Source organism: Peromyscus maniculatus, chromosome 12, assembly GCF_049852395.1.
Source record: "Peromyscus maniculatus bairdii isolate BWxNUB_F1_BW_parent chromosome 12, HU_Pman_BW_mat_3.1, whole genome shotgun sequence".
Taxonomy (NCBI): domain Eukaryota; kingdom Metazoa; phylum Chordata; class Mammalia; order Rodentia; family Cricetidae; genus Peromyscus; species Peromyscus maniculatus.
This window is the reverse complement of record NC_134863.1, coordinates 61,730,774-61,756,869: the sequence shown is the minus strand read 5'-3', so window position 1 is coordinate 61,756,869 and position 26,096 is coordinate 61,730,774. Positions and strand designations below refer to the sequence as shown.

Below are 26,096 nucleotides of genomic sequence, written 5' to 3'. Positions count from 1 at the left end.
CACATAGTCAATTCTCATGGCCTTTGCTTTTTGGATGGGAGGTGTCACCTTCCCAGTGAGCACAGTGGTTTGTTCTACAAATACTGAGGACATCTTTACTGGACATAAGAAAACAAGAGTGAGCAAGAGATACTGACAGACTCTTCTAAAAATTTCCACATTGTGATGTAGTTTTAAATATAAAATGTATGGAAACATTATTTTCCATTTCTGTAGCTTTTACTAATGTAAGAGCAAAGTGAATCTGTAAACCCCACAGGTCTAAGGACAAAGTAACTTCCTGGAATTCTGGGAGTTGTAGTTCTTGGGAAATAACAAGATTTTACTTCCCTAAACAAGTTTGTTTGAATCAACTATGCAGTCTTAGTTCCTGAGTGACTGGATTCTTACTCAGAAAGTCCTGACCTGAATCTACATCCTAAAATATACCACCTACTCTTCTAGGAGTTACCGAGTTTCATGCTTAATATTGGGGTCTTTGGTCAATTGGGAATTGATTTTTGAACCAGGTGAGAGATAATGGTCGTGTCAGTTTTTGACATGTAGATATCCAGTTTTCCAACACCATTTGTTAAAGATGCTATATTTTATCCAAAACACCATGTCAGCATCTTTATAAAATAAAGTTCTAGTGGATGACCAACAGCAATATCAATAGGCTGTATTATTTTTGGGAGCTCCAGGACACCTCTGACCAAGAAGTTGAGGTGGGTAAAGCATCTCATACCTAGCACTGAGCTTTTTATTTAGCAGTTAATGTTTTCAGAGATAGGGGTAATGCCAGTTAAATTCTTTTATATGTAATGCAAAAAAAGTGTGTGTGTGTGTGTGTGTGTGTGTGTGTGTGTGTGTGTTTGTGCATGTGTGTGTGTGGGTGCCTGTAGCTTATGAGATAGTAGGTTTCCATATGGCCTTTTCAAACATGCTCATAGTTAGTCATGCCCCCAAACTCTCCCACCTGCCTATCATTGTGTCTTTCTCCTCACATAGTCTACCCTCCCCTATTCTCTTCCCCCTTCTTATCACCAATAGTCCACTGTCCTCCATGCATTAAGATCTTCTTTCCCTCTTCATCAATGGTGCGTAGATGTCTGGATTATAAGATTCAGTATGAACTTCATTAAACCAATAAATAATCTGCACATGAAAATGTGAAGTATGAATAAGGGCATATGACATTCCTTAGTCTGAGTCACCACAAAACAGACCACATGCCTGACACTGCAAATCTGTCAAAAATTCATGGTTCGAGAGTGAGCTTAGGCTCCAGCATTAAACTATGACTATTATAGTATCAAAATACCCTCTAAATTCTTCTGGAGTGAACCTATAGCTTAGTGCTGCTCTTCCTTCTCACCAGAGATGTTTTCTGGTGCAACAGATGGTGAGTAGCACACAAACTCACAAGTGGCCCAATGGCAAAGAATAAATGACTGAGAAATACTCAGCCCCTACATGGGACATCTGTATCACACTCCTTCCACAAGGCTCATGGACCCCTATGAAGTAGGGGATAGAAAGACTGTAAGAGCAAGAAATCAGAGAGGACAGTAGCCAAAGAGCATCTTCTAGACATTCCAGAACCCGTGCAATCATAAACTCACAAGAGCATTTGTTGCCAGGCAATATTGTGTCATAGGGTTGGAAGGGGTTCTTGAGTCCCTATTGCAGACTGAGGAACTATGGTCAGTTGGTAGTTTCTAGAGAACAGAATGTCAGTTTTCTTTAAAACTGTGGTTGCTGGTTGGTCTAATACACTCCAGGAGACCACTGTACATCCGGAAGAATATGGATAGTACAAATCTAAGTTAACATTTACAAAGAAGTTAGAGAGGAACTTTGACAGAAGGTAAGGGCACAGGATCGTGGTAAATATGATCAAAATACAGAGTATGAATTTGTCAAAGAACTAATAAAATATTTTTAAATTAAGCTGTCAAAGATAGTGATTCTGGCTATATTCAATTATAGCAAGAGGTAATAAAAAATCTTAACATTGTTTGAACAATAACAGGATGAAGAAAGAAACTAAATTTCAAGGTGCCATTGAGAACTAAAATATTTGGAATTTATTTCCTTGGTCAGGGTAAAACTCCACATTTGTTATCAATAGGATTCTCATAAAGTATAGAAGGAATAGCTTCATGTAATCTGAAGTCAGTATATCCAGGTGACTTAAAATTAGCCATGGTTTACATGCAACCAATTCAAGAAAATTTCACAAGGGCTTGTCTTTTATGTGCCCCTTCCCTATTAAGTGCATAAAAGTAGATTTAAACCTCCAGAAATAAATAGAACCCTGGTTAGGGGTCTGTTGTATATGAATGGATCACCAATAAATCTTAAGCATATATATATATATATATATATATATATATATATATATATATATATATATATATGTGTGTGTGTGTGTGTGTGTGTGTGTGTGTGTGTGTGTGTGTGACATATATTATATATGTAATATATAACAACTCAAACTGTAATATAGCACAAATGACTGATTATACACTAAAGAAAGGGAGGAATGACATGTGATCTCATATTCTAAACTTCTAACACAATATTTATGGACAATCTTATACATGACAGAAAAATTTCTCAGACATAAAGGATCAAATAAATCTGACATTCTCTTATTGACAGATAAAAAAGAAAGGGTCTGGATAGCACACCTTCACTGAAGAAGCTTCTCTTTTAGGTGAACACTGGTATGCTTGAAGAAAACTTAGGAAGCACAGGAAACATGCAGGTGTCATTATTACTACTGAAGTGATCTGAGTATAACTTGGGCAAAAACACACATGATGTCCAGTCAGAAAATGTATGAATAAGAGGGGTTTACCAGTAGATATCAATGTATTTAGAGCCCCAGTAAAGAAAATGGACTTGATCAGCAATGTAAATAAATACATTAATCTACACTTATTCTTTATTCAGGATGGTGAAATAATACAGTTGTTTTCAGTAGCTGATTTTGTGCAGACAGGCAACTGGAAAGATTATTTAATGGTTTTTCAATGCTGTTATATATGATGTGACATACATTGTAAGAAGGCAGTAGTTAGTGGGAAGGCAGAATCCTAATAAATAGGGAAGCAAGTACATGGAAATAAAATAGAGTATTGAGATTATAGGAATGATACACTAGTGTCTAACACTTATCAGTTGTAATACAGCTCTCAGCAATAATTAATTGCATACACTATTTTATTTTAGAAGAACAGGCAAAGATTCAATGGCTTTTGATTTTCCATGCTTGAGAATGAACAATATAACTGGGGAAAGGAGTAAAAAAGAGGGTTAACTTTGAGACAAGAGAAAACCAAAGGGTTTTCTGAAAACAAACAGTAATGCTGAACACATATCTGATGACATTCATCAGGGCGAACACTTTCTATAAACCCTACTACACTGAGAATCTGGAAATGGAGTGGCTTGTAAAACTGCAAATCCTGGAAGATTCACATAGTTCACTTTTAACAAATAATTTAAATGTGCTAGAGTAGCTCAGATTTTTAACTACTACCTGGCATTCTAAAAATCTCTGGTTCTATCTCAGTCCTTTATTTAAAAAGAAAAGTAATGTGTCTACTAACCATGGTGTGTTTAGTTGCTCTAGAAAATAGTGACAGTTCTACTAGAAATATTATTTTGGGAAATACTAACATACATTTAGACATTTAAAAGACCTTAAAATTTAATGGGAATCTTATGTTAGTATGATTATGTTTCATAAATTGGTCATAATGTTCAAAATAAAAAGGAAGTGCACAGATCTAAAAAATTATTAGTAGTGTTTAAAAGTCCTGGGTACATTCTTATTTGTTTTTAATTTTCATAGATAAATATACATAGTAAACACTAACAGATGCCAATTAGTATAATTGAGTGTTCAGAAAAATAAAATTAATGCCTATATTACTCAAAATGAATTCACCCAAATGTTTCATTAGCTTGCTAATGTAATATTAATGAGTGGAATAACTAAATTGTGCTGGTCTCACCACTGTGAGCCGAAAGCTAATAATGAAACTCTCTTCTTCCTCCACCTCATTCCCGGGCAGGTTTTCTGCTAGATTCTCAATCACAGATCACAAAAGAACAATGTGGGTGACTTTGAAAATTAATTAGACATGTTCGCGGAAGCCACTAGAACAACTGCTCTCCCTCTGAGTTCATGAAGCTGCTTAATTCGCTCTTGTGTTTCCATTCAGAGAAGCTGGCAACACCACAATGTCAGCACAGCATGCGCAGACAGGAAGCCAAATCTCTCACCAAATCGTTTCCCCTTTGTGCTGGGCCTCTCTTAAAGGCCATACAAACAACTTTGACTTCTGTGCTGGCATAGCTGGAGCACTCTTTCTGGGGTCATCCTGAAGAATGACGTGGGGAAATGCTCCTCTGTCAATCTTCGAAGTCCTAGGTATACTTAACAACCTCCACTCGAAATCTAGTGGAAGTGCTTCTCTGCTCACAGACAGATTTTAATGTTGATTTATTCACTGCTTGAAAAACCTGGTGAGTTAGTTGTTGACTTCATTTAACGTAAGATGTGTATTTGAAATCTTTGAAAGGAAAGCATATAGGATAAGTATCAGATTAAATTTGAACCTTTTATATTTTGTAACTACAAGAATGGCCCTAGGGTAACTCCACTCTACTCTCCTTTTAATCCTGACACAAGTATACATCTTGGTAATTTCCCTACTTGTGCAATTTATACCTCTAAACAGTATGCGATTCTGCTTAATGTCTACTGTTACCTCTCGCAAGGATTAAGTTGATCCAAAATTCCATTTTCATACTCAAGAAAAAAAATAACACTGAATATCTGAGTGAAATGATGCTAATTTCTCAGTGTTACACAACACCTGGGCCCATCTGTGAGGAGGGCATTGTGCCATGCAGAAGGTAGTAGTCAATTTCAGCAGCATGTAGGTGCCAGTATGTGGAATATCTGAGCGATAGCCTGTGGAATTCATCAAATAGCTGATCTTTTGTAAGAAAATCCTCTCAAGAGCAAGCAATGCCAAATGAGGGCCAAATGCTTCATTACAGGGCTTCGCAGCTGCTGCTGCTCCTGGGCATGTGTAACATCAAAGAACGTTTCCCTCCTTATGCCTGCTTCCAATCTCCCCCAAAGCCAGTAACTTTACATAAGAAAAAAAATAGCTGAGTTTTCAAAAACAAAGACACTTCTGTTTGCTGTATCACATAAATATTTCTTTAGATTTCTCATTTAATATTTTTGGGAAATGTTAGATTTAACAATTAGTGATAATAGCTTTAATAACACAGTAATAATTTATAGGTTCATTAGGAAGTTCCTAAAGGACAGAGCATGAATGTTGCATATGTGTCTGAGTGTGACTGTGTCAGTTTGTATGAAGACTTTTAGACTGTCACCATTGCACAGAAAAGTATGAACAATATCAAGTTTTGGGGGCAGACTTTCATAGGTAAAGTGTTATAGGTCAATAGCAAATTAAGGCTAACTGAGGCATAAGTATTATGAATGTGAATAGTGTTGTTGTAAATTCAACTGATTTAATTCTAACAGCAACCAACTATACTAGTGGCATATACAATATCCATTGCAGGACTCACAGTTACAGAAAGAGATGAAGATATTGTTTCTGGAAATTATACTAGGTAGATACTTTAGCACTTGCTATTGTAAAATGTAAGAATGGATTTTAATGTTTTCTGTGTTTGGAAACTTTTATTAATGATTTCTGGGCTTCAGCCTCATAAAACGTAGTTCATTTCTAAAAATTTGAAATTATTATGACATTTCCCTGTAAGGAAAGTTTGAATTAGGGCTTGAAGGATATATAATAAAGTGAATTTTATATATAAACAATGATCAGCCTGCACAAACTTGGGTTTTTATGGTGGATTTTGACTGTTGTGTTTATGTCAGAGATAAACATGCTTGCTAGGTATGAGGAGGCCCTGTGTTCACTTTCCTAAAAACAGAAAGAAGCTGGGTAGGGTGAGGTAAGACAGGCCATTTATAAAAATATCATTTATAAAAATCACACGAGAATAATCCAATTCTTTCCTGGAAACTTACTAATTTTTCTAATCTGAAAATGAAAATGATGTGGTGTTACTGTGACATGAAAGAGAGTCTTTAGAGCACTTCACATTATTTTTAACACTTGAATAGTGTTAACATCTATTAACTGTTACTATCTCTATTTAACAGTTCAACTTGATCATCATGTAACATTAGAAAAATAATATGCTGAGTTATTATTTTTATTTAGAACTTAATTCTATGTTTCTTGTTAATTTTTTGGAAAATGAGGAAATGTAGAAGTGAAAAGCCAAAAACATGAATATTAAAACAATTGTTCTATGTCACCAGTTCCCTTTTATGTGTATTATTGCTGGTTATTCTTCCTTCCCTGTAACTTTCAGAATTGATTTGAACACAAGTTCATATATTGGTCAAATACATAATTCCTTCACAGAGAAATATAAAATTATGATTCATATTTTTGAGATATAATTTATCACATCTGTTGACATTTATAATCTACTTTTTATTTTTTATGCAAGGTAACAATTGAGTGACATTCTAAAATTGTACCAAAATAAAACTAGATCTATAAACTCATTCATCGATATAATCATTTATTGGTTAATTAAAAAGAATAAACTAATCAAAGATAAGTTTCCAGTTGTAAATATAGCCAGTAAGTACAGAATCGCAATACAAATACTAAAGTGATCTCTACTAAAATGCCATAGGAAAAATTAAAACAGCATTTTAGTTCCAATTACATCTTCATCTGGCTGAAAATTAGCACTTCTTATGGTTGATATTATGGGACTTATTGAAAGATATCAAACTTGAACAAAAGTTCCAAATAGCTGTGGGGGAAAAAAAAACATTAAAAGTAAATTTGTTTATTATACAGTCTCAGTATGTGTGTATAAGACTATATATCCCCCAGGAACTGGAATGAAGAAAGGATAAATATGAATTCCCTTTTTGATTTATAGGCTTGATTTTAATTGTATATTTTACATCCTTTATACATTAGCTTAATATTAAATATTTAAGTTGCTAAAAAAAATATCAAAAAAACCTTGTAGCATGCAACTTAGAAGTGTTGAGTTTAGTGGCAGGTGGAGATCATGAATTCCACAGATAATAAAGATGTCAGGGCAAAGTTGCCCCAGCCTCCCACAGTGCTGCATTTCCTAGATCTGCCATGAAGATCAGGGTGAGTTTTCCCTCCTCTCCATGCACTTGGACAGCTTCCAAGGGAGAAGACAAATGACAAAATGGCAGGTAGCCTGAGGGCAGAGAAAAATAGCAAGCTGATATGAATAATCTATAGAGGAATAATCAGGGCCACCTGACTGCGAGGGTCTGGGGGGAAGCCTGTAAATAACATGTAATTCATACGCTAAGATCTCCCTCCTGACTGGCAAAAATGTGGAAGTCACAAGTATAATCATGAGTGATGGACGTCAATCCATAGCAAATACTTATTAATTTTTTTTCAGATGAGACTTCAAGGGAATTAAAAACTTTCCCATTGTCTTAGGAAGAATTCAAATTCTGGAGATAGAATTAAGTCATTTTTGACTGGGTGCTAGATAATCTCTGTAGCTAATTACAAATAAATTTTAGCCTTTCCCCCACAATAATATTTTTACAAGAACACTCCTGAAATATACAGATTTTAATGAACAATCCTTTCTCCCATAAAACTAAAATATAATTGATGCAAAGACTACCAAAATGAACAATTGAAAACACATACAAATTAAATGATTACAAGTAGAAATTATGGGTATCAATTAATAGGAAACCACCTAGAATTCAGAAGACATGGTAAACAGAGACATTTATATTGAGAAATATATTATTGAAAAGAAAAGACAAGGCAGGCTGTTTTCAGCATTCATAGTTTGCAGAATCATCATGATGTGTCAGAGGTTTAACAGAGATTTATAAAAAAGCCAGAATAAAATTAGAAGATGAAATTAAATAATGGGATAGAAGTAAGATATAGATATTAAAATAAGTCTATACAACAAGAGAAAATGAGGCCATTTTATAATAAAAGAGAAAATGAATTTAGGTTTTCTGATTGAAAGATATTCTGAGGTTTTGACTTGACTTTAGTTTTGAATTAAACGTTTCAAGGGTTGCAGCATTCAGAGGCTTGAGAACCTCTGGCCTAAGCATGCCCTGCCTCATATTTGAAGATGATTTTGTATCAGTTTAAAATAGACAATGTTTCAGCTAACCCTTAAATTCCAGGTGATTACAGGCTGTAGATTTTTTTTAAATCATGTTATGTGCCCCTCATTTGTTTTGTAAAAGCAGACTTTGCGTGCAGACAGAATCATAAAACTGCTGTTATGAGGAACCCTGACACTCTCCAAACCACAAAGGGACATGTTGGTCTTACTGTTGCCACTTTATCTATTCTTGAAGAAAGACATGTTTTCATTCTCAGTCCATTGGTAGGAACTAATTTCCTGAATTTGCCCAATCCAAAGGCAACATGGCAAGATTTTGTACACAGAAAGAGGTAATGTCTTTTCTTGGAGAACAGCACTAAGGAAAGCCACACAAGCAGGGCACTTATTTAACAGGATGGACTTCAAAGGGCATAGATACATGCTTCTGTATTTGTAGATGTGCTAGACAGTTGCTAATAGAAATTTTCCCTATTGCTTCACAAGAAACAATTATTTGATTAAACAATGATCAAGACAGCAAAAGAGAGGACCCAGAAGATAATGGATAATTAAATTACATGAATAACTGCTTTTTCCATCATCATAGTCATAAGTTAAATAGGGACTAAATTGCTAGGGTTTTTTTTTTGTTTTACCTTTATACCACAAGCCAAAGGGAAAGTTGTTTTCAACAAAGAGTGTGGTATTTCCAACAAAGAAATGGTGGTCACCATGAGACATTTGAGACTGTTTTAGACCTAGCTATTGACATTGACTGGAGAACAGTGGTTGGATGCAACACTGTGTTTTAGAGAAACTGAAACCAATATTTTTTTTTTTTTTTTTTTTGGTTTTTCGAGACAGGATTTCTCTGTGTTGCTTTGCGCCTTTCCTGGAACTCACTTGGTAGCCCAGGCTGGCCTCGAACTCACAGAGATCCGCCTGCCTCTGCCTCCCGAGTGCTGGGATTAAAGGCGTGCGCCACCACCGCCCAGCCTGAAACCAATATTTTAAGAGAAATGTATTTGAAGTAGCCTTTGTCTGTGTGATGATTAAATCACTTGGAGATAATGAGTTATAGAAGAAACTGGCAGGAAGTAGGCAAAAAAGTCTTCAAGACAGGGAAAGAACTATTATAGCTAGGGAAGAGAAATTACATGTCCATACATGGTACAGGATCTGTGTAGGATGGTATTCAGAGGGGCCAAACGCTAGAGAGTAATACTATAGACTAGGGTATTAACCTGAAATACAAACAGATATGAGAAGAATGGGCCATAAAAGAGACCTAATGAGTTTTTATTTCAGGATACATTGTGGTTTTTATTAACATTGAAAAACAAAGTGATCTCATCAAGAAGGAGTTGAATCTATAGCATATTTAGATGGTAAGAAAGTGTCAGCTTTTGTCATAAAAGGGAGTATAGAGCTGGAGATAGAGAGGAGATAGAATTGGAATAAGAATATATAATATTATATGTCTGTAGGTGCCATGGATATTTGGAATCTAGATTATAGCTGGCATCAACAAAGGAAAATAATAGAGTCAGATATTTGATGGTTTTCCAGACTATATCAGTATGAGGGGACAAGCAAGAGTTTAGAACCCAAATTTCCCACAAAGGACACCTGGGATCCCCAGACTTTAGGATTATTTCTAGAGTACTAAGCTTCCTTTGGATTTTTTCCATTTCTTAGAAGGAAATTTTTGTTGAGAGACTGTTACCCACATATGATGGAGGAGACAAGAGACACTATTCAAAACAGCATTAAATGGTGACTAAATTTACCACACAGGCTAAGTTATATCATGATTTGTTTATTTAATTATATCTGTGTACCTGTGAGAGGTGAAACATCAATGGGTTGTTAATCTATAATACTGTTACTGCACATGTAACTTGCTTTTATCCTAACAGTATTTTAAAATTCAGACTGAGGGGCTTTAATATTCTAAGCTTTTAGCAGAACATGAACCAATCAAAGAAAATGTGATTTTCCTTCGTTAAAAGTAAATCTCTGCTTCAGGCATTGAATATTGTATTACTTTCTCTCAAATAAAGAAATAAATAAAACTAATGTTATATCTTCAATTAAGCAGACAAACTCCTAAAGGGCATCTGAAATAACTAGTATCAATTTCAGGAAACCCGTTTTCTATGGGAAAAACATGGGCCAATTCTCACTCCCTTATCTTAGCTTTTTCAGCTTAAAAAGTGGACAAAATTTATATCTTTTGAATTTAAAAGACAGTAGGAAATTATACCCTTTGTAAAAGGGCAAGGACTGCTTAGCATGAAGCATAAATAAGAATATATGATTTACACTGAAAGTATATGATTTGCCTTATTTTTTCTTTAAAAACATTTTTATTATTCTTTGAGAATTTCATGCAATGTATTTTTTAAATTATTTATTTAGTATTTTTCCCTTTTATTTTATTTTTCAATACCATTCATTTCTACACATCAGCCACATTTTCCCTTGTTCTTCCCCTTCCTGTCCCCCTCCCCTTAACCCCAGCCAACCCCCCCATTCCCACCACCTCCAGGGCAAAGCCTCCCCCGAGGACTGAGATCAACCTGGTAGACTCAGTCCAGGCAGGCCCAGTCCCCTCTTTCCAGACTGAGCCAAGCGTCCCTGCATAAGCTCCAGGTTTCAAACAGCTAACTCATGCAACGAGCACAGGACCCGGTACCTCTGCCTAGATGCCTCCCAAACAGATCAAGCCAATCAACTGTCTCACCTATTCAGAGGGCCTGATGCAGTTGGGGCCCCTCAGCCTTTGGTTTATAGCTTATGTGTTTCCATTCGTTTGGCTATTTGTCCCTGTGCTTTATCCAACCTTGGTTTCAACAATTTTCACTCATATAAGCCCTCCTCTTTCTTGCTAATTAGACTCCCGGAGCTCCACCCGGGGCCTAGCTGTGGATCTCTGCATCCAGATCCCTCAGTCATTGGATGGGATTTCTGGCATGACTACTAGGGTGTTGGAATTGAAGACCCTGACATTAACCTGCACACCTATGAACGTATGATTTTTGACAAAGAAGCCAAAAGTGTACAATGAAAAAAAGAAAGCATCTTCAACAAATGGTGCTGGCATAACGGGATATCAACATGTAGAAGGCTGCAAATAGATCCATATCTGTCATCGTGCACAAAACTTAAGTCCAAGTGGATCAAGGACCTCAACATAAATCCAGCTACTCTGAACCTGCTAGAAGAGAAAGTAGGAAGTAGTCTTGAACACATTGGCATAGGAGATCACTTCCTAAATATAACACCAGTAGCACAGAAACTGAGAGATACAATCAATCAATGGGACCTCTTGAAACTGAGAAGCTTTTGTAGAGCAAAGGATACAGTCAACAAGGCAAAGCGACAGCCTACAGAATGGGAAAAGATCTTCACCAACCCCACATCTGACATAGGACTGATATGCAGAATATATAAGGAACTCAAGAAATTGGACATCAAAGCGACCAACATTCCAATTAAGAAATGGGCTATAGAACTAAACAGAGGCTACTCAACAGAGGGAACTCAAATGCCTGAAAGACATTTAAGGAATTGCTCAACATCCCTAATCATCAGGGAATTGCAAATCAAAACAACTCTGAGATACCACCTTGCGCCTGTCAGAATGGCTAAGATCAAAAACACTGAAGACACTTTATGCTGGAGAGGATGTGGAACTAGGGGAACTCTCCTCCACTGCTGGTGGGAATGTAAGCTTGTACAGCACTTTGGATTTGCCTTATTTTTAACTCTAATTTTAAGCCACCAGTAGCTATCGTGTAGGAAGTGAACACCAGAATATGGACCAAGCCCACTTTGAACTCCTAGAATCATACATCAGATCCATCTATGAAGACTGATCCATCAATCTTGGGGAAATGGAATATATTAATTTGTACAACAATAGACTCTTACACTACTTGCTTCCTGACAGTTGAACAAGAACACTCTCCCCAAAGGCATTTCCCTTATCTGAACATACAGATATTGCAAACTACAAAGGAAGGATTTAGAAGTTGACAAAATGCTAAAGGAAAGCAAAAACAAACAAAAACACAAAACAAAACAAAAACAACAAAAAACCCAAAACCAAACCAAACAAACAAAAACCCTTATTGTCTAGTGTCCTTAAATAAGGAAAAGTGCATCTGTTGCATTTTTTTACTTCTTGATGTTCTTTGAGGACATAAATGTCACACTGAAATGTTTATGAAGTTTCAAACTAAAGGGGATGGAAGGAACAAAGTTGGGCAGGTATGAATTCAGAGAGACTGCATGTTCATTGCAGTATGGAAATTCTGAAAAAAGTAAAGCAAACAGTTGTGAATTATCCTTCTCGCCCTTCATTTTCAAATCAAGTGTCCGGGTGACAGACATATATAAAATATAGGAAAAGCTTTAGAAATAGTTTTGATTATGACAGCCATAGTCTCTAAAAACTCATGTAGTCGTATGACATTTAATTTTATGTAATAATGTAACATAAGAGCGTAAGTTAGCATGTTTGTTTATGTGTATGTCCCTGGTAAACATGCAAACACTTGGCATTTGAAGTGAACAAAGAGAAACTTCAAGCCATCCAAAGGCACCCTTCATTCTCCATTACCTCTAATTACTGGGAAAATTAGCATACTTTGTGTGCCTAAGGCTGCACTCTTGTAACCTTTCATAAAAATTGGATGAGAAAATATATAGTCTATGTCTTTCCTTCACTTAGCATTCATTCACAGTTTTATCATGTAGCATACATGCTTCACTCCTTTTTTGTCATTGAATAGAACACCATCAACATGGATGTATATACCATGCTTATACATTTATAAGATAAGGAGTTTATGCCTATCATCTACGAAGAGCTAAATGCCTTGCTGCTTCTACTTTTAAGTATTAGTATGCCTGCCTTAACTGCTCTCACTACTTCAGGTAGATATGATATTAAACAGTTGCTTCAGATTATCTCACAAATTCCTAGGGATAAAATGCATAAAGACAATCTTTAAGGTTGCAGATTTCCTGGAAGATCCCAGGCAGTTCTGATAATGACATTCTTCTGCAGACTGTTTTATGGAGACAAATCCAATCTTCCCAGTACAGTCATATGAACCTGCTCATTTCCAGAAGCTGTGATTCATATCTTTGATTTCCAGGTTACTATCAATTTTGGTAAAGGGGAATGCATGTAGGGCATGACAGATCTCATTTAGTCTACAATGTTGGTTATATATTTATTATACATTTCAGTGAGAATGAAATAACTATTTTTATAACTTAAAGAACACAGAATATTTTGTTTCACTTAACCCAAAAGGATCTATGTCTATCCACTTTATTCATTGTAATCCACAGAAATTTAATGATGACAATTCTCCATGAATGATGAAGTTCCATGATTATAGTTACTTTTTTCCACTTAACTAAGAAGTGCAAGGAAAATATCTGTAAGGGGTTCATGGACATATCAACCTCTGGCCTTCACATATATGCACACACTTGCACAGACATATTATTCTGGTGATCTAAAAAGAGTCACCTCAAATGAGAAAATTTCTTCATGAGTCTGCCTGCAGGCAAGTCTCTAGGGGAACTTTTCTCATTAATGATGGATGAAGAAGGTCTAAGTCCACAGTATGCCCTGACACCCCTGGATCTGCTGGGCATGGGCTGTCAGAGGAAGCTAACTGAATAAGCCAAGGAGAGAACACTAGGAAGAAGACATGATCTGTGCTTCATGACTCCAGATTCCTACCTTGAGTTTCTGCTTTGGCTTCCCTTTATGAGTGACTATAGACTATAAAGTAAAATTATCACTGTTGTCCTTAAGTTGCTTTTGGTCGTGTTGTTTACAACAGTAATAGAAACTTAACTAAGACAGGAAGGAACAATGAACATGTGTGCACATATACACATAAAAAAGAGTGAGGTAAATTTGGAATATTAAAAGGAGCTATTGCTGTTCTATATGAGTGCCAGGCAGGCAGTATTCATAAGGAGAGCTAGGCACAGATCAGAATGTTGTAAGTTCTGTGATTCCATGCATATTTGAGATAATTATAGACATACTGGAAAAACATCATTGCAAGCCAATTGAGTATATCTGTTTCTGTACTCTGGTTTGGCGTTGGGCAGTGGTTTTGATGATGCTAGTTAGGATGCTGAGAGGCCAGCATGACAATCCCTGCCCTGTAATTGAAAGAAGAAAGCAGGTGGAGGCTAGAGTACCATAATAACCCTTAAGATGAATGAGCCATTCAAGGACCACATTGTGAATATTGGAAAAGAAACACATGATACAAAAAATCCAGGATGTCTCTCTTATTTGTGGTTATACAAAGTTGAAGTCATAGCAAAGAAGTTTACAGAGTTTACCAGGGGCCTTAGAGTGAGGTTCAAATATTATATAATGATATGTCAGTATGTAATATATAATATTTAATTAATATATTTATATTCAGGGAATATATTGTTCATCATAGAATTGTGGTGAAAATAATATAATTTATGGTTTAAAATTCCTGTGGTAGATATTAAATACTCTAATCACAGAACATATGAGATAATACATATGTTAATTAAGTTGAATGTGTACATATAACATCACACTGAATGTTTTAAATATATAAAAGGTACATTTTTCAAAATATATACAAAAAGGTAGGAATGTGTTACAGGAATCTTAAAAGTTCTTATTAATAAAATCAAACCCGAGGCAGGTATTGGGGTGAATCCTGGAAAATCAGAAAAACAGAACAAGCCACAGCTTCCTCACCTTGCCGGTTTCTCAGCTGATCCTATCTCCTCAGAGTGGAAGCTTTATGTCCTCATCCCAGTGGCTCTCAGATGAACTGCTGCTCGAAAGCCTGAATGCTTAACCAGCCAAAATGCTTAACCAGGCCAAATGCTTCTAGTTTCTGGTCCTCACGTCTTATATATCTTTCTGCCTTCTACCACCACTCCCTGGGATTAAAGGCTTGCTTTCTGGGATTAAAAGCATGAGTCATCATACTTGGCTGTATCCTTGAACACATGGATTTCTGCCTCTGGAATGCTAGGATTAAAGGTGTGAGTGCCACCATTTTCTAGCCTTTGTATCTAGTGGCTGTTCTGTCTCTGACCCCAGATAAGTTTATTAGGGTGCACAATATTTTGGGGAACACAATACCACTACAGGAATGTGAAATTCAGTTTATTGAAATGTCTCTATAGTTAGTCTTTTGAATCAAACACAATTTTTTAAAGGAATACAAAATTTAAAATGTAAAATTGGACTAGCATCAATTTTCAAGTTCATCACTATGAGACTATAAATTATAGCATCTTCAGATTATTTTTCTCAAATATCAACTTTAAAATGTAATGTTTAGGCCTAGCAAGATGATTTATCAGAAATAGTTACTTTTTGTCAGGCCATACAGCCTAAGTTCAATGCCTGAACCATTTCATGGAAGAACAGAACTAACTCAATTTCTTCAAGTTGTCCTTGAATGGCTATACATTCCACAAACACATAGACTATAAACAAATGTAATACTTGTTTTTTAATGAATGTTTAGAAGATATTAAAACATATCCCAAACAGTAGACACAAAATCTGACTATGGGGAGAGACAGTTAAGATTATTGTTCATTTGAGTAAAAGCATGGAAACCTAATATAGTAGAAAATTCCTAAAATACATGCATATATGAAGGTGATACAAATGAAATTGCCAAATAATGAAGGATAGTGTGTCAACTGGCCATCTCTTGTCACCAAATGAAAATTCAAGTAGGGGTCTGAGTGACTTTTATGAATTGTTGGGAAAGAGGTCCCATGGGAATCTTAAAACAACCAAGGCTGTTTCCAAGACTAAAGGTTGCTCTCCACAGACAGCAAGGCCCCATTGCTGAAGACACCTATGCAAATAATTGAACTTGGAGAAGTCAAGCTGCTGCTTACAGAGAACCTTCACATCTATGTTCTAGCATATTTGATGTAGGAAGGTACTCTGCATGCTACCTAAAGAGAAATATAAATACCACTCAACCCCATACCCTTTGATCTACTATTGTGTTCTTCCTGCAAGGTAAGCTAGAAAAATGGTGGCACAAATCTTGTAGGAGTAGCTAACCAATAACTGATTTGACTTAAACCCCACTCTATGAGATGGAACTGGACACTGCTTGGGTGACCAAGAACCTGAGACTAGATATCCCAGAGAACTAGAGTAAAACCAAATACTATTCTACTAAAGGAACATAGCAGTAAAATGACTCCTAATGGCATTCTTTTACACGCATAGATCAGTGCCTCACTCAGCCATCATCAGGGAAGCTTCCTCCTGCAGCAGATGGAAACAGAAATGGAGATTCAGAGACAGAAAACATGTTAAGAGTGAGAAACCTTGGAACATTCAACCCTAAATGGATCCTTCTCCTCAAGGCTCAGAGAAACCTTCAGGAGAAGAAGCAGAAAGAGTGTAAGGCAAGAGGAGATGGATGACACCAAGAATCTAAGTCCCGCTCAATCAATTGAGCACAGTTCATATGAACTTACAGAAACAAAGCCAGAATGCACAGAGCTGACATGAGTCTGTATCAGGTTCTCTGTCTATATATTATGGCTTCTAGTTTAGCTTCTGTGGGATTCCTGGGTGTTCAAACAAGTGAGTCTTGGTTCTTGTGCCTTTTCTTGGGGTCTTTTCATTCTGTTGGTTTGTTTTGTCCAATTTCACTGTGTTATGTTTATTGTATTATATTTTGTTATTCAAAAATGAGAGAAAAACTCACAAAGTTCTTCCTCTGGAAACTTAGAAATCAAGGTATTTTTTCCTGGTGAAGTCTGTTTCTCTCATTCTCAGAGTTCATTAGTTGCATGTAGTTCTTTAGTTGCATATAGTTCTAGAATTGGGACCTCCTGCACTTCCCCCAGCCTCTCCACCCCCATCCCCATCTGCATGTCTATTTGTACAGTCCTTCTTCATATCTGGTTTCATCATTTCTGTTGGTGAAACTTGAAGGGTGCAACTTCTGAAATTTCTAGGACACACAACATCACAAGAAACTCCCTGTTTTTCTGGCTCTTGTAGTTTTTCTATAATAATGTCCAAATTATAAATTATAATACCATCATTAATAAAGAAATGTTTATAGCAGACAAGATAACACACACTTATTACCTAAGCACTTGGGAGAAGGAGGCTGGTTGATCATGTCTTCAAGGCCAGCATGGCCTGATGGGCCGGTTTGAAGTTAACTTGGGCTGCTTAAGGCACTTCTCAGAAAAGCAATTAAATTAAATTAAAAATTTAAGAACTGCTTTGAACTGTTTGAGGAAAAAACTAAATTGGCTCTTAAATGAGAATTTTAAACAACTTTGAAATAATACTTAAATATTATTAAGAATGCATTCTCTTTAACATACATTAAAAACTTTCAGGAAAACAAAGAGAAAGCCCAGTGATTGTAGAAAGATAACCAGATGCATTCTACATATATCAATTTATTAAAATTTACTTAGATAACTAAGTTTATTTTAACATCAAGGTATGTAATCAGCATTGATTTATTTTTTTAAATAATTTTTAGATATATACACAGTACAGAAAGTCTTTTTACAGAATTCTTCTGTAATTCTACTTTTTCACAATATCTTTAAAAGAATAAAATCTTTAAATCATATTTATTGCTAAAATGGCAGTGGTTATAGAAGATTTATGAATATGTGGTTTGTCACACCAACCACACACCACTCTTACCTCACTCTAAGATTTTTTCTGTCCTGATTTTATTTTTAACTCTGTCTAAAAAAGTATACAAATGAATAAATATAGCATTTATGATAAATGACATTTCACCATTAAATTATAATTAACTGGAAAAGAAAAGGTGAAGTTACTTTCCAATGTTATACCTGAAATCATGTTTGAAGAGAGATTAACAAAAGTGTTAATTTTGTGTAGACACTGTCATTCATGTGTTTTAGAATCTGTTCTTAAATGTATTCATTTTGTCATTCCATATGCTGTTTGAAATTACAGGGCACACAGTTGCTCCTTAACAAATATTTGAAAACATAACTATTAAAGCTATTCGGGTACAGTATGAACAATATTTGATTATAAACACTCATATCTTTGTATACAGCAAGAGAATAATATGAGATTGAAGCATGTCATAAAGTTTGTCCTTATACTTGAGCTTCTACAACTCTATGAAAATAACTCTGATAAAAATATAGATATCTTTCCTATGTGTGATTATTGATACTGGTTTTCAGCCTCCTAAGTTCTAGATATACCTATGAGACCCATCTTCACTGTGGACAGCATCAATTCATGGTCTAGGTTTCTGGACTGAACAAAGCAGACAAATTGGTTATCAAAATTGGAGATTACACTAAATGAGAATAGAAGTGGGAGATAAAACGTGGAAAGGGAGGTGGAAAATTCCAGCAACAAACATTGAGGCATGGACCAATGTCCATTTTGATAGTTTTACAAGTTCCAACCTGCTTGTGTGAAAAGAACTTATGTAACTAAGAGAAGTACATATATGTTAAATACATTATTTTATGATCCATAATGATATAATGTTACCTCCAGATAGTCATATAATCAATATTAAATAGATGTATGTGAATTTGTGTAAATGATTAAACTATTTACATATAAAGAAGTATATGCTTCAACACTGTATACATCTGAAATGTATCCAGCTTATGGAATTTCAAATGTATAAGTAAGAGAAGCATCACCAAAACTACAGGGTTTTTTTTCTTTTTGAGATTTGGGGTAAACTAACTCCATTGATAGAAAAATTTCATATACACATGAGAATAATCATTCCCTACATTTAGCTTTGAGGTCTGTGGTGGTACAATTATCTTCTGGTTTCAATGAGGAAGGGCAGTAAATTATTTATCTCTTTCACACAGCGTTTAAAGAATAAAAAAAAGTTAAGTTCGATGTACTAATGATGATAAATGGCTAGCAGCCATGGGTATAAGGTATTTAAAACATGTTTCTTAGTTTTGAAAGACATTAAAGTTGAAATTTAAGGACATTCTCATTGAATAATGCAAGACATATAACAGCCTTTCTCTGGGACATATAACAATGTTACATCCTGAGAAAGGTGATAATGAAATTTTATGTTCATGTATAAAATTCTAAGGCACTGTTAAAAGTTCCATAAAATTAATTATAGCTCAAAGATTCTGTAATCTAAGTAGCCATTCATTTTCTTTTGGTTGCTTGTTGAACTAAAAGCAATGAGAAAGCAAGAGGTATCCATCAGAGAAAGAATATCAATAGTAATGACAGAAAATATAAATTAGAGTGTCAGTTTGAGGTCTGAAGAAAACTAAGATGTTAGTGGTACTTAGTGGCAGGCCCTGAATGATTTTGAACAAGAGAAAAGAAAAACAGAGATAAACTAGGATTCTAGAGATAAAATAGTATTCCAAATTTCTAAAATTCTGTAAGAATTTCCATATAGCTTGAAGGAATTGGTATGAAGTGAATCCAATATCACAATTTGAGGAAATATAAGTAAAAAAAAATTATTACTTCTGTTAAGAATATCACATATACAATTTTCTTAGCAGTGTAGAATTTAAATAATGCTAATTTTTGTTGATATAATTAAAATTTTCTATAAAATCCATGTTGATTAGTATATATATAATTAGTATATGTTATAATATAAAATTAATGAGTCCTTGAACAAGACATATATTTCTTAATTGCTTACCCATTGAGTAAATATTATGGCAGAGACATTTGTTATACAGGGTTTGGTCAATGGACAGAAATAGATTGCAGTACATAAGCACAATCAAACATATTGTTCTGTTATACCATAGCATGACTATAATTTGCATGAGACCACATTAGGCCCTCTGAATGTGGGTGACAGTTGTGTGGTTTGATGTGTTTGTGGGTCCCATGGCAATGGGACCAGGACTTATCCTGGGTACAGGAACTGGCTTTTTAGAGCCCATTCTCTATGGTGCAATGTCTTTCTCAGCCTTGAAGCAGAGGGGAGGGGCTAGGTCCAGCCCCAACTTGGTATGCCAGCTTGTGTTGACTACCCAAGGGAGGCTTTACCCCCTATGAGGAGGGGATCGAGGTGGGGATGGGGTGGGGTGGGGCAGGAGAAGGGAAGGGAGGAGGAACTATTGGTTGTAGTATTAAGGCAACTCCATGTAGTTAAAAGGGAGGTTTATTTTGTGGGGTAACTTAAAAGTAAAGGGATAGGTTACAGGGTCCAGGAAAGGTGTAGCACAGTCCAGCGGTGTTCTCTGGAAAACTCTTCTCGGTCTACCTCCAATGTCCAGGTTCCTGGTTCCAGGAACCAAGAGCATTGGCAGATCCAGATCTCGGGCCTTAAGGGTTCCTGTCTCGGCCCCACCTTGTAGGCGTGACAGTTACTGCAGCCTCAATGTGGGTAGTACTTCCAGGTCAAAGCTGGAACAGCTGCCCACTACATCTCCCCCTTTTGTCTAAATAAGAAGGTTCAAACCTAATACAAGACTATATACAATAGGAATAATTATCAAATATTGTCCAGGAGTAATAAGGGATAATGACCTAGATTTCAGGTCTTCTGGAAATCTAATTTTGCAAAAATTCTACTTATTCTTTCTTATCTTCAATTGATTTTGAAGATTCTGATGTGTAATTAAGCATTCCATTTGTATTTGACTACAATATACAGTAAAAAAACAATGATGCATCCATATAAAATGAATCCACTGAACACATTTCCAAAGTTCTTTCTTCTTGGGGGTCAACGGGAGTTAGTGAAAACAATAAGGTTCAGTCACCAACTGTTGCTGTTGTATAACACTGCGTTATCATTAGGATGCTGGTCATTCAAATTTATGTTCACAGTCCTCAGAGAAAACTCCTGTACATTTGCTTGGTGAGACTTAATCTGTCAGAACTTTCAGAATATTTTTCAACAAACTTCAATAGAAATCATTCAATCAACACTTAACTTTGTTTCTTTGGCAAGATTTGTGCTGTTGCTCTCTCTGCCCACCCCCCTATCTTCATTTCCTCTCTTTTCACATTCTTGTTTCAATTGCTCATACAGATTTTGCACTGCCTGAGAAATGACATCTAGATTGCATAACAATGCACAGCCAGCTCAGTGATCATTCATGATTAGCACCCCTGCCATGCAAAGAGGTCATTCATAGTCACAGCCAAGAGAACAATTGCCTGCAGCTGTATTTATAACCATCACAAGATATGCTGCTGGTATTGCATCTGATATGCTGTTAATATATTGTGTGATGAAAGTGGTATGTTGTTCAGTCTATTTAATAGAAAATATTTAATAGTATACCGAGTAAAATGTAATTAGTATTATAATTTGTCTTTTCATAGGGTAGCCTGTTCTATATCAAGACCACCACCCACACTTCACCCCTGGCAATGTCTGGTGCACAGGGATTAAGCAGATGGAATATGTTGTGGAAGTGACCTTCTTTTTGACCTGAAAGCATTCTTCATTCTCTTGGGATCAAGGGTGAGCTTATTTTCCATGCTAACTTATTGTCCTGAGGCACTATCTATCAAGTATGTGACATTTCTGTTGAATTATGAGAAGCTTTCCAAAGGTATGTTGAAGCTCTCCTGAGACCATACTTTAATCAAATTTATTTCACTAGAAAAGTTAACTTTTTTATAACAAAATAAAATGAGTAATATATAGCTGATTGAAGAACAGATTATGCATTAAATATACTTCAGAAATACTTGATAAATTCATAAGCAAATAAAATTAATCATCTCCCTTAAAATGTAAAATGTGTATTGTCAGTTTAAGTGAGATGAACACATTATATTTTGTATAATTTAACCCTTTAGAGTATTGTCACATTGTAATAATGCATTTATCATACTGGGATTTATTCTTTCGGATATTTTGATAAATCAGCATCTGTGTTCAAGTCAATGAGTCAATTATATTAAGTCAGCCATATAAATAAAATTATTCAGTTTTAATTATACAGCATGAAGCAAAAAACATTCTAAGTATTATGACATTTAATTAAGACTTAAAAAATAATATTTGTCTTCACAGATTTATTTATAGTTAATCTTCTTATAAATATTAAATGATATTTAATCTTCATATGATAAAGCATATTAAAGTTATGATTTTATTGAGTTATGTTTTAAAATATTTTATGAGTTATCACTCAAGTGACTTCAATAGGTATAGAAAGAATGCATTTACCTATCTTTTAGATGCTAGAAATTAATTGGTGTTTTAGAAGCTCTTTTAGCTAATGCCTGCATAATTCTATTGAACTAAATTGCTGCAATAGGTATCTTAGTTTAACATAAAACTATCTCTCACAGTCCACCATTATCACATTCTCTTTGTTTTTACTTTTCTTATATTTATTCATTCTGTGTGCATGTGAATTTATGTGTATAGGCACACCAAGAGAATATCTTGTAGAAATTCATCCTCTTTCCACCATTTGGGTTCCATGGGTTGAACTCAGATAATCAGAATTGTCATCAGGTGTCTTATCCCTTGAGCCATCTTGATAGTCCTCTCTGATGTTTGCTTTATCATGCCATGAACACACGATGCTTTCTATGGGTTATCTACAGACTTTCATTCTTGTTACAGCAGAATTTTAAATTTTCTACTTTATTTTCCCACTTTGACTTGGAGCAATGGACACTCAAGGCATTAACTTCTCCATGAAAAAAAATTAATTTCTGGAGAGATTAAACCAACTCATAATCAGAGTACCCCAAATCTCATTTTATTCTGCTTATTTATTAAGTCATTGAATTGATGGGCTATTATCAATTCTCCATATACAAGGACAGCATGGAATACACACAGGATGACTGACATCTCCTGGATTCATAGCCTTGTTTTACTTTTTATTCTTCAGTATCTTCCTTTCAGTTAACTGAAAATAGCAAGGATGAGAAGATGACCAATGCATGACCAAGTTACAAAGGAAGGGATTCAGTCATGTCTATGTAGTGAGACAGTCGGCCATGTCAAAGAGACCTAGGAAAGACATCCATGAGCTCCTGGACAAAAGTAGTAGAACTTAATCTTAGGCACTTTATGAGTCAAAATTTCAGATGATATCCAGTTGATAGCAGAAACCTTGATTTTTTTTTTTCCAAGAGAAACCAAGAAAGAAGGATCCTCTAAATCACCCTCAGGTTCTAATATACAAAGAATGAGATAAATAAATGTGTTTTCAGGTGCTAGTTTTTGAGATACAGGTTGAGTAATACTTATATGAAAAGAACTGAAACCAGAAAACAAATTCAGATTTTGGATTATAAAATATATAGTTTTTTTTTATATAGATTAAGGGAAGTGTTAGGAATGAAGATTTGTTTATGCTTTATGTATCTTATACATGTCGCCTGAAAGTAATTTTATTAATATTTTAAATAACTTTGTACATGTAACAGAAATGTAAAAGGCACGAGCTTTTCACTTTTTAGTGTCTTGGTACCCAAAAAGCTTTGGCGTTTGCAGAATTTCAAGCTCGAGACATAGGGATTCAGTGTACTCCATGTGCAACCTGTTGTGTATCACAGATTACTTCCTCAGATTTATTTGTCTTAGCAATCCTTGACACCTATTAAAAACTTCACTGCACTTATTTGCACTGTGCATGAAGTTCTTGAGTATGGCCAGTGATTTCCCTCTCTCTCCTTTGCTCACTCACCATCATTCTAGCTTGGGTCCAGCTACTGCTACTCCATAAACTCTAGAAACACACTGGCGTCACATCAGTGCTAGCCTAAAGCAACAGCTGCACATTGCTTTCCCTTGCTGGAGAAAAAGCACTGATGTCAAGCCCAGTTTCTGCTAATGATGCCTGAGTGTAAATCTACTGGCGAGCTAATGGGCTTTGCAAAATGATGCAGAACACGAGAATGATCTCCTCTTTTATCTTCTCAGGTACTGCGGCAGCCATGTATAGCCTTGAAGACATCCTCTACCCTTTTAAATGTAGCAAAGAAAGATAAAAGAAATGCTGTGATGTTTTGTAACTTGTATATAGTACCTTTATGTTCTGTTTCATAACTAATTGTCTTCAACTTGTGATAATTCCAATTCTTTTTTTTATGGGAGATAATAAAACTTTTAAAATTAAAGCAATTCCTTAAGAGTTTTTTGCAATCTGCAGTTAGAAACATCTTTACTGACATCTTCCCTAAAACATATGAGTTTAAGTAATACCCAATCAAAGCCATCTCTATTCATTAATTAAGCCATATTATGCATTCGTTTGATAGCATTGCTCATTGAACACACTGAAGCCTGCAGAGGAATGGCAATGTTTTAAACTCATGTCATCCATAATACTCAGTTCACCTTAGTCATGCACTCACACATCCACAATGAGAGGATTATTTCAACTAGTGAAAGTACAAAGGAAGGCTCAGCTCAAGCAAGAATCTTTACTACCAGAACTTAAGAACTCAAGACGCTGCATGAATTACAGTTCATCAGTTGTTTTGAAGATGGCTATTTTCTAAGCAATGTCTCTGGCTTAAGAGCACAAGAGGAGAATTAAAGACAAAGGATGCCAGAGAACACTCAGATTTAATTGTCTTCACAGGACACAAGTCGGGACAGAGTGTTCTAGTTGTGGACTTTGTGCTTAAGCTTTGCTCTCTCACTCCCACTCCAATATCCCATGTTTTTAGTTATCTTCAACAAAAACTTTACAAAGTAAAAACGTATTGATCCCTTGGTTCTAAGGATCAGAATTTATAAAAATATTTCGTCTGTTCATCATTAATCTATATGTCTTGTAGACTGGAATTTTAGGAATGTTCATTATTAAAGTGAAAATGAAATGATTTATAGATTGAATGATAATGAATTGTGATTTTTCTTGTGTCCCCGATTTTTTTTTTTTTTTTTTTAGATTTTTACCCTTTCAATTATGTTACTGACAGTGTGTCTCACAAGTTAAAATTGCCTTTCAGGATATTCCATTCTATTCCTTTTGATGGAGAAAGGCATATAAACAATAAAATCCAAATGGAGAATGTCTGATATTAAATTTTCAGTAATAATATTAATATAGTAGGGAGAGAATAATAGGGGCATTTTAAATGCAAATTTGTAGAGTGCTTTGCAACACAGTGTATGCTCAATCTCAGAGTCTTAAAGTTGACTAATTGAATTGCTATTGATGAGATGTCACTGGATGAGACACCTCTGCAGTGAAGCATGAGTTTGCTGTAAATGACCTGTCATTAAAGTCTTGGGCAATGTCAGTGTCTAGACTGAATTAAAATGTAGCTACCAGCAGTGGGCTCAAGAGGTGTTAAACCTGCAAGGAAAGGACAACTCACTGTCCAAGATCCACTAAAGAATTATGCCTCAGGTTCTATGTTAATTTACTGGCTGGCAAACATTAATTGAAGGAAATCAATAAACCAGGAGGAAAAGCTAGAGATTGAAGTTATATTCATTGGCATCTATTTGCAGGCATAATTTTTTGGTCTAATATATCTGAATTGTTTTTAAGTTTTGTAAGTGCAGACAATAGAGTTAGATTTTATGTATTGCCAAATGTACTAATATCAATTATACAATTGTTTTAAAGAAGGCTTTTGGTAAATTATCCATGAATAGTCAGGATTCAGACTACACATCACAAGTTAAAGCAGGAAATTCACATGATTCACCCATGCACACAAGTTTATTAAATATCAACTTTGTCAAATTACACAAGTGTTTGTGCATCAGAGCCAGACTTCAGTCATGGTGCTATTGTAAAGATGCTGCAATCGATTTACTTGTACAGGTAAGTGATTCCCCACAGTTTGTTTTTGTACCATTATATGAAAATGTCAGCCA

General features: G+C 35.3%; 1 protein-coding gene and 1 long non-coding RNA gene across 6 annotated transcripts in view; one reads left to right on the top strand and one right to left on the bottom strand.

Annotated features, from left to right (window-relative positions):
- Nucleotides 1–26,096, bottom strand: part of Robo1 (roundabout guidance receptor 1) — a 997,953-nt gene that overhangs the window by 924,426 nt on the left and 47,431 nt on the right. The window lies entirely within an intron of this gene.
- Nucleotides 1,653–24,376, top strand: LOC121821756 (uncharacterized). Of its 2 annotated transcripts, XR_013043813.1 has the most exons (4): nt 1,653–1,849; nt 2,647–2,752; nt 21,608–21,749; nt 24,180–24,376. It is a non-coding gene; the product is annotated as an uncharacterized LOC121821756 (long non-coding RNA). The 2 variants fall into 2 exon arrangements; XR_006062607.2 differs by lacking the exon at nt 2,647–2,752.